Source organism: Chlorocebus sabaeus, chromosome 8, assembly GCF_047675955.1.
Source record: "Chlorocebus sabaeus isolate Y175 chromosome 8, mChlSab1.0.hap1, whole genome shotgun sequence".
Lineage (NCBI taxonomy): Eukaryota > Metazoa > Chordata > Mammalia > Primates > Cercopithecidae > Chlorocebus > Chlorocebus sabaeus.
The window spans coordinates 3543854-3554341 of record NC_132911.1 but is presented as its reverse complement, the minus strand read 5'-3'; the positions used below and the strand labels follow the sequence as shown (position 1 = coordinate 3554341).

The window sequence follows — 10488 nt, the reverse complement described above, 5'->3', positions numbered from 1 at the left end:
TATCTTCCTTTAAAGTTATATCTTCTTAAGTTTAAGGGAAGAAAGGTGCTGTGGGAGGGCACAGTGGATGTTGAATAATAAATTTTTAAAAACACCTTATTCTTAGAAGTTTCACTTTGCCAGATGTTTTTTTTTCCTTAGTTAAATTTCCTTTGTAGCAAATGTGTGTACCCTTGATCACACTGAAGAAAATTTGGATGTTGACAGCACATGGTAGCATTGTTTTCAGATGTCTTCAACATAGCAACTTCTAGGACGTCAGGCTCCAAAAACATCATGGGAGGAAAAATACCCTGACTTTATTGTTTAAGGAAATTTTGTGGATTGTACAATTATGTTGGGTTTATATGATTTGCTTTTACTTATTTTTATATTACATATAGCATAAAATGTATACTTTACTTTTTATAAGTCAAAATTTTACGGGTTTTGCTTTATTTACAGCGTTTTCCTCAAGCAATTCTTAAGATACTGAGCATCGCTCAGCAGCTCGGGCGGCGGGAGGAGTGGCAGCGGCCAGGCAGCCCAGTTTCGCGAAGGCTCTGGGCACGGGGCTGCCCGCAGGCACCTGGCACGCGCCTTCCCCGCAGCCAGGATGCCCAAGAGGAAGGTCAGCTCCGCCGAAGGGGCCGCCAAGGAAGAGCCCGAGAGGAGATGGGCGCGGTTGTCAGCTAAACCTCCTGCAAAAGTGGAAGCAAAGCTGAAAAAAGCAGCAGAAAAGGATAAATCTTCAGACAAAAAAGTGCAGACAAAAGGGAAAAGGGGAGCAAAGGGAAAACAGGCCGAAGTGGCTAACCAAGAAACTAAAGAAGATTTACCTGCAGAAAACAGGGAAACGAAAACTGAGGAGAGTCCAGCCTCTGATGAAGCAGGAGAGAAAGAAGACACGTCTGATTAATACCATATACCATGTCTCACCAGTAGTCCCTCTCTCCCTTCTTGTACAATCCAGAGGAATATTTTTATCAGCTATTTTGTAAATGCAAGTTTTTTAGTAGCTCTAGAACCATTTTTAAGAAGGAGGGAATCCCACTTCATCACATTTTTTAAGTGTAAATGCTTTTTTTAAGAGGTAAAATCATTTGCTGGTTGTTTATTTTTTGATACAACCAGAAAATAGTGTGGGATATTGAATTATGGGATGCTTTGACTGTCTCGGGTGCCAGCTTAACATTCCATAGATGGGGAGTTAGTTTTTATATCCTATAATACAAAACATATTAAATGGCAATATGGAGTCAGTCCTGCATTTAATGTCTTGAACATTTTATTTTACTTCTATTCTCATGTTTTTTTTTTCCTAAAGCAAACCACTCCTTGATCATGGCGCTCCCTGTCAGAATTGTGTGCACTCTGTAACATCTTTGGTTGTGGTAGTCCTGTTTTCCTAATAACTTTGTTACTGTGCTGTGAAAGATTACAGATTTGGATATGTAGTATACATGCTATTCAGTTGTGAACTGGTGGGCCACATGTAACAGCTGACCAACATGTGAAGATACTGGTACTTGATAGCCTCTTAAGGAAAATTTGCTTCCAAATTTTAAGCTGGAAAGTCACTGGAATAACTTTAAAAAAGAATTACAATACATGGCTTTTTAGAATTTTGTTACATATGTTAAGAATTGTGTACAAATTGAAATGTCTGTACTGATCCTCAACCAATAAAATCTCAATTATAAAAATAAAAAAAAAAGATACTGAGCATCAGAAACCAAGTATTTGGAAACTGAGAAATGTGAGCTGAACAGCTGACTGAATCAGACAGGGCCCTAATGAAAACATAGAAAAACATTGAGATAATTCTCCTCCCAAAACAAGTGCAATTCCTTTACAATAGGAAACCTTATATTAGCCTTTGTTTTCTCTCCAGCACCTATCACAATGTGACACGTGAGTGTGATAGCATTTTACTGGCTCAGTGAATAAATAAAATTTCTTACCTAATTTGTTTCCCCTGTACTTAGTATTCCGTGATTTTAAATATAAACACAAATAGAAAATACACACATATAGCCAGGTATAGCGGCTCATGCCTGTAATCCCAGCCCTTTGGGAGGCTGAGGCATGTGGATTACTTGAAGTCAGGAGTTCAAGACCAGCCTGGCCAACACGGTGAAACCCTGTCTCTACTAAAAATACAAAAATTAGCTGGGCATGGTGGCATGTGCCTGTAATCCCAGCTACTTGGGAGGCTGAGGCAGAATAATCACTTGAACCCAGGATGAAGAGGTTGCAGTGAGCTCAGATCGTGCCACTACACTCCAGCCTGGGCGACAGAGTGAGACTCAGCTCACTGCAACGTCCGCCTCCTGGGTTCAAGCAATTCTCCTGTCTCAGCCTCTCGAGGAGCTGGAATTACAGGCTCATGCCACTGTGCCCATCTACCTTTTTTTTTTTTTCGTTTTTGTATTTTTAGTAGAGACAGGGTTTCACCATGTTGGCCAAGCTGGTCTTGAACTCCTGGCCTCAAGAGATCTGCCTGCCTCGACTTCCCAAAGTGCTGGAGTTACAGGCATGAACCACTGCATCTGACCTTTTAGCCAAATTTCTGAGAAACTTTTCTATCATAAAACAAAAACAAAAACAAAAAACAGTATAACAGAACAGAAGAATACAACTCTTCCTCTCATTAATTCCCAACTTTACTCCATAGAAATAACTGCTGTCAAGCATCATTTGTGTTCTTCAAAAATTATCTATATTCTCTCTCACTGTCTCTCTCTGCCCCTCTCTCTCTCTTCCCTCCTTCCTTGCTTTTTCTTCTCCTCTCTCCCCATTCTTTCTTCTCTTTATCCTCATTTTTGTTCTTGTTATTCTTCCTCTTTTCCTCTCTCCTACACCTTTTGTTTATCTCTAATTTTCTGCATATAAGTAGTCTCTTCATTTAAACGCCTTTATCCACCTTTTAAAAACTGAACTACATTCCAACATATTTGCAGTTGTTCACCTTTCTGTTTTCTCCTTTATATTTCAAAGTTATTTTTCCAGAGTTGCTATGATCATACTGACTTCATGGAACAAATTATTCTGTGTTCTATGCATTTGTTTCATAATTTGAGACACAAAACTTGAAATATTTAATTTTTTAAATTGAGGCTAACCGTATATAAGGAGTCTTCAAAAAGCTTTTGGAAAATGAATGTTATGAAAATCTATGCAAGAATTTTACACTTTTTCAAAATAAACTTGAAATAACTTGTTATGATATATGTGAAAAAGATCTAGTTTGAGGCACTAAGAAAAACAAGGTATCAGTTTAAAAAGAGCCCCTGTGGGAGTAATATGAATTCTGGTAAAACTGAAGCAGGAACTAACATCAAATTTACAGTGAAACTTGGGTAGAGAATTGGTGAAATCATTGATGGTTTACAAAAAGTTTATGGAAACAATGCCCCAAATAAACCAGCCATTTACAAATGGATAACCTGTTATAAGAAGGCATGAAATGTTGTTGAAGGTGAAGACTGAAGCAGCAGTCTTCAGTCTTGTGAAGAAAACCTTATTCACTTGTGAGGAGAACCTTAATTTTGTTTGTATGCTAACTGAATAGGACAGATGACTAACAGCACAAACAATAGCCAACATCATGGACATCTCAATTGGTTCAGCTTTCACAATTCTTTTAAAAATTAAAGTATGCTAAACTCTTTGCTTGAGTGCTAAAACCATTGTGCCAAGATCAGTTGCTGATGAGGGCAGAACTTTTGATGGATATTTAAAAGAAGTGAAATCAAGACCCTGGAGCATGGCTTTCAAGAACTGTAATAGGATATGAAGCATGGCTTCACCAGTAAGATCCTGAAGACAAAGCACAAAGCACTGGCTAACAAGAGGTAGAAGTGGTTCAGCCAAAGCAAAAGTGGATGGGTCTAGAGCAGAGGTCATGGCAACAGTTTTGGGGGACGCCCAAGGCATTTTGCTTGTTGATTTTCTGGAGGGCCAAAGAATGATAACATCTGCTTATTATGAGAGTGTTTTGACAAAGCTCTCACAGACAAACAAGCCAGAAATCTTCCCCGAGATTCCTTCTCCACCAAGACAGTGATTCTGCTCATTCCTCTCATTAAATAAGTGCAATTTGGTGAAGTTTTGGAGGGAAATCATTAGACATCCATCTTAGAGTCCTGACATGGCTCCTTCTGGCCTCTTTGTTTCCTACTCTTAAAAAATATTTAAATGGCACCCATTTTTCTTTAGATGATAATGTAAAAAAGACTGCATTGACTTGGTTAAATTCTCAGGACTCTCATTTCTTTACAAATAGACTAAATAATGGTATCACAACATACAAAAGTGTCTTGAGCTTGAAGGAGCTTACGTTGATAAACAAAGTTTATTTTTAAATACTTTTATCTTTACATTACATTTTTCATGCATCTTTTGAAATCTCCTTAGATGCATTTTCCAAAGTGACATATTTATTTCACTGTTGGCTTACCAAGTTGCATAAGGTGCTAAGGTTGGTAAATAGCTCAAAATAAGATCTGCTGGAGCTTACAAAATGGCAAATACACTTTAAGGTGCTAATAGAAAGTCTAAGAGGGAGTTTGATCTGGGCTGGGCAGAAACCTACCTAAACAATGTGCATTTTTATTGATGATGCTGGTGACCTACTTATCTATATGATCACTACAACAATATGGAAAGAATTTGAATTTTCAAAATTCCCCAAAACAGTTTAGAATACTGAAATTATTTTGAATATATATATATATGTTTTACTCACTGTGCACCAGATTTGTTCTCTCCCCCGAGTTCTGGTCAGGAGGCTTCTCACCCTGTTCGAATTGTTACAAAGTTCAGCTAGAGACTTCTTTTTCTCTGTGTAGTTTTTTCTTTTTTCTTTTTTTTTTTTGAGACGGAGTCTCACTCTGTCGCCCAGGCTAGAGTGAGAGGCGCGAACTCGGCTCACTGCGAGCTCCGCCTCCCGGGTTCCCGCCATTCTCCTGCCTCAGCCTCCCGAGTAGCTGGGACTACAGGTGCCGCCACCTCGCCCGGCTAGTTTTTTGTATTTTTAGTAGAGACGGGGTTCCACCGTGTTAGCCAGGATGGTCTCGATCTCCTGACCTCGTGATCCGCCCGCCTCGGCCTCCCAAAGTGCTGAGATTACGGGCGTGAGCCGCCGCGCCCGGCCTCTCCGTGTAGTTTTATTCCCTGTTCCTCTCCGGTTAGATCCCTGTGGTGCCAGCAGGAATGGGCTGCTCGGGGACCCAGCCAGCTCCCAGGGCCTGGCTGCTGCTTCCTCCACTCAGGTCTCCAAACGGACTCAACTCCAGGTAAAGCGGGAAACTTGTCCCACAAACAGACCTTCACCTTCTCCACTGGGGGGTGTGTTCCTCAGACGAGGGGTTCCCTCTCCCACTTCCGCAGTCGCGACACTCACAGTTTTGGGGTCTCCCGCGTCCTGCAGGAGCAGCCCACTTCCTTCAGAGGGTCTGTGGGCCCTCTCGGGATTGCTGGTTTGTGTTTGCAGTCGATCTGGAGCTCACGTTTACAATGAGCCCCGCTCGCTGCTCTGTCCAGAGCCGCAGTCTAGTCTTGCCTCCCGTCCGCCATGATCTCTCCTTCCTCTTTTTAATGGACAGAAATACACATCTGTTAGGCCACTTGAAGATTTCCCATTGCCCCCTAATGCTCTTTTTATTTAAAAAATTCTCTGATCTGCATCTTATTTGGCATAGTTTCTTTTGCTGTCTATTCACATTCAATATTTCTCTTCAATATCTAATCTTTCAGAAATGCTAACCAGCAATTTTCATATCAGACTTTTTAGTTTTTATCTCTTGAATTGTGACTTAGGATTTTTGTTGTATATTTTTTTATGTCTGTATTTTTAAATAAATGAGAAAAAAATCATAATAAATATTTTAATTTCCTTTTTGTTGTAAATTACATCTTTGCGAATTTTGGATTCGTTTTGACTGGTCAACTTTTCTTCTCTTTCTGGATTGTATTTCTGCTTCTTTGTATGCCTAGTCATCTTTGATTGCATGCCAATCGTTGTGATTTTTACTTTGTTGTTTGCTGCATATTTTGGTATTTCTATTAAAATTTTGAGCTTTATCATAAGATTCACTTAAAGATTGCAATAAGTGTGATCCTCTGGGTATGTCCTTTAATATTTTTAAAGTGTAATCAGAGAAAAAATAGTCTAGAGATAATTATTTTCCAGTACTGAGCTAAGACTATTTTTTATACTCTACCTAATGCTCCTTAAATTAAGTTGTTTTCAAATTTGACTGAAGGGAACAGACACCATTTGCAGCCCCATGTAAGCATCAAATATTGTCCCCAATGAACTTTACAGATGATTATTTTTTCTGGCTTTTGGAATTTTCCTCACACAAATGTTCTGCTCAGTATTCTACTGAAGATGCTGAAGGATTGCTATGCAGAACTCCAGATTTTTTTTTTCTCCATGAAGCCCTCCCTCCATTACTGTGTCCTGTGAATTTTAGCTGCACTGTTTCCTGCAAACCCTCAGCCTTGCCTGGTTCTCCTTCCCTTTGTCACAGGTTGGAGACTCACTCAAGACCATTACCTGGAAAAATCATATGGCCCATCTGATTTGTGTGACAACATAAGGCAACTTATATTGCCTGGTATCAGTGTCTTGAAAACTTTTATTTCAATTATTTTGTGGTACACTATCTTGGTTGATCTGACTTTTGTTTGGGATGACAGACAAAATTATCCCTTTGGTCTTTATGGACCAAATTTAATACGAACCATGCTATTGACTCATCTCTTGTTTCTAAGGACACCATAGTTTGTAAATCACCCCATAACTACTTGTGGCCCAGGTTTGCTGGAAGTAGCAGAAAAATTTGAGCTGCTACCCAAAAAAAATAACAACCCAAGGAAAGTCAGACTATTATAACGACCTTTTAGAATTTTTTTATGTTTGCCATAATAGCCAGACCTTTATGTTTTCATATTGATTAACAGCAGGTGTAAACAGCTTTCACAAGGCAGCTCTTGGCAGTTCAGGCAATATCTGAAGGATTTGACAGCTAACAGATACCTGCTGCAGGTACTCCAGAGAAGGGCACCAAGTCCTTCAGAAAAGGGGAGTTCAGATGGAACATCACAGGTTGTGCCACATCACGTCCTGTGAAGAAAGGTTTAGGATTTAGAGATATTGAGCTTCCAGAAGGCACTGCCAAAGGAGTAAGGAACATTTGTGAGTCAGTTTCAAACTTTTGGAGATCTGTCATATAGCAGAAGGAGTATGTTTTTCTATTAATTAAAAATTATATCTCAAGTCTTAGGTCTAGGAAATACAATTCTAAACCGAAATGGTGTCCATGTCAGTAGTGAAGCTCAGATTCAGGCACCTGGCAAGATCAAATAATGAAATATGGGCCTCCAGCAGGAACGTGGCCTGCAGGACATCTGAGTCCCCTTGCAAGTATAACATCCCTCTAGTCTCACATTCCCACAACTACTGTGCCATATTCTTTCTGGGATCTTGTAAACTTTACATGGCAATAGATAAAGATTTATGTAAGTAAATAAAAATGTGCCCACTTGTTAGTTTGCTCACCTGAATTAAGGCAGGCCTGTGTATCTTTTATTGTTCCATGAGCAACATTAAATATTTCCTACCTGTGCTTCTTACCCAGTCATTGATACTCTTTTGGTAAACATGTTTGAGAGCAGTGTTGAATCCCCTGGGAATTAAATCTCTCTCGCTGTGAATTCTTTTCCTTCCATCTGCTTTGTTTTGACATGTATATTTCCCTTTGGGAGTTATATTCAAGAAAAACTAGAAAATCCTAGATTAAGAAAAATATTGCATCAACTTCCTCTCTACAGTGGTGCATGCTTTTCACTCTGTATTTCAGGGTAAATTTATAATATGTCTAATGATTTTCACTGGGCTCTGGTACACTTGAAAGAAAGCAGCACTGAGGCATAAATCTGGAATGGATGCAATATATTTTTTCTGTATGTAAAGAAGCAAATCTCATCAAAGATCTGGGTTGAATAATAAATGTCCAGTTGTTCTTCATTTGTGTCTAATGAAACAACTGGCGGTGTGTTGTACAAGATGACAGGAGTTATCCAGCCAAAGCTTACGTTTCACAGTGTATGTGGACATATTTTAATACTGAATGATTCTTGATAATTTACATCTTAACCTTTGTGCAACAGAAATATTATTTTGTATGCCTTTATATACATTTTTTTCTGCGGAATACTGCTGAATTGTAACTTTGATTCATAAAATGACTTTGTTCCTGAATCTGTCAGAAAAAAATAAAGCCAAACTTCTTGTTCTAAAGCAAAGATGACACTAACGTGAATCACCATTAAATTGGCTCATTGGGATAAGAGCCGACGTGAGATAAGTTGTGAGGTTTTATGTTAAAATGTACAAGACCTCTTCCCAGAAAAGTAGTAAGTAAAGCTTTCCCAGGTTTTACAAACATATGTGTTTTTTTAAAAAATTGTAGTGTGAAGTCATCTCTTTGGAATACTGCCTTCCACTTTTCTTTTGCTCCCATAGTTTTTTCCAGTAGCAATATATTTTGCATTCTTGTTGATTTACTTGTTAGAGGACATATCTGCTAGTTCTTGGGGAAAATGATACTTAAATGTTTATAGCTTCATAACAGAATGCTCCTCCCCACAAAGAAATTCTCTGCAGAATGTAATGCAGATTTCTATAGCACAGGTGGGTCTCATCCAAACAGTTGAAAGTCTTCAAAGCAAACAATGAGGTTCCCCAAAATTAGAGGAAATTCTGCCTTTAGACTGTACTATAGAAATTCTGCCTAAGATTCCAGTCTTCATACTAAAGACTGTAACTTCAACTGTCACCTAAATAAATAGCTAGCCCACTGGCCTGCCCAGTAAACTGAGCTGTTTTCTTAAAATACAATAAATATCAATCTATCCTCTCTCAATCTCTCTTTGTCTCTCTGTATGTCTATGTAAATATATGCAAATATATATATTATATATATATATGAGTTTTAGGCAAACTTTATAATGACTTTTTCATAGAGTGTCTTACCAAACACGTATATTGTGGTTACAAATTACCTGGTCCCTATCCAGAAATAATTCAGAGCACAGATGAATGAACTATGATGCTTTTATACAAAGAAGAATGACAAAGATGAAAAGTAATATATTATTACCATCAATATTGATATTAAATAAAAATCCATCTTGGTTAAAAAATTTGCATGACCGTATATATATATACACACACATATATATATATACACACACACAGTTTTGTGTTCATTCATCTCGTTCTCTCTCCCATAGATTCAGTTTCTCTGGAGAACCTTGACTAATACAGTGCCTCTTAGGTCTGTCCATGTTCCGGAAGCACTCCGGTCCACACTTGAACACTTGTCTTCAATCCATATAGCTGCCAAAGGCTACCAGCATTGAGTGGAGCTCAGAGCAGGAAAGAGCCCACAGCAGTCCCAGGGTTAGGTTTAAGGAACAGAGAACCTTGGGCCATAAGTCCTGGCATGTTCTGGTTTTAGAGACACCAGCAATGAGGAATTATTCAATGTACACTTGATGGCAGCCCCAGTGGGGACTTCATCATGCAGACCCTAGGGGTTCTGGAGAAAGGTCATGCCATCGGCTGTGAAGATTGACATCTTTTTGGGAACAATTCCTGATGTGCTACTAGGTGCTGGTGGAGACAGAGTGTCTAAGGTCAAAAAGTGACTGTGTCATCTGAATGGCTCTCTACGAGCTTGGCAGTCACGTGCATTGGGTCATAAACTGGGGCTGCAGTGTAAAATGCCATTCAGAGGTGGGCCACATTGGACCAAGATGGCAGGTCCCTCTTAATTCCCATTGATCATCCATAGCAGGAAGCTCCTCCAGGAAGGAGCATGGTCTTGGGAGAAGCTGTTGTTTTCAGCTGAGACTAAAATATCTGAAGGTGCTGACAATGAAGTCTGTGCACCAGAGAAAACTTCTCGTCTCCAGGACACCAAATATTCTATACAAGGGCATATGGGTGGCCCATTGAGGCACCACCTTTTGCATCACTTGGAGAAACTTTTTCATATTCTGGAAGCTCCTCCAAGATTCCAGTGTTGCTTCCAGGAAGAAACTTAGAGGGAGTGTTCTAGGGCACACCCTGCAGTTCTCAGGAGTCAACTATTTTGAGGGCCATGAGATGTTCTTCATCTCCCACCTCCACCAACAATTGGAGACCCTCAAGTAGCACCTCTTCTGGTCCTGTTGACTTAGAAGCATGGACCACACCCTGGTCCCTGAAGCTCTTCTGGTCCTGTTGACTTAGTTAGAAGCATGGCCCACACCCTGGTCCCTGAAGCTGCTAGTCACCACTGCTTCTTAGACCTTGGCTGCTACACTCATCCACTTGCCATGGTGTTTTGAAAACTAAGCACCGAGGAGCATCCAAGTGCATGACCTGCATGCCCCTATGTGACAATAGCCTTACATCCTCCTGATGATCTGGGGTGCTTATTACCTCTGCAA

At 39.6% G+C, this 10488-nt stretch overlaps 1 pseudogene; it reads left to right on the top strand.

Moving 5' to 3' along the window:
* Positions 1-486: 486 nt before the first annotated feature.
* Positions 487-1899, top strand: LOC103215278 (non-histone chromosomal protein HMG-14 pseudogene; annotated as a pseudogene).
* Positions 1900-10488: the final 8589 nt, after the last annotated feature.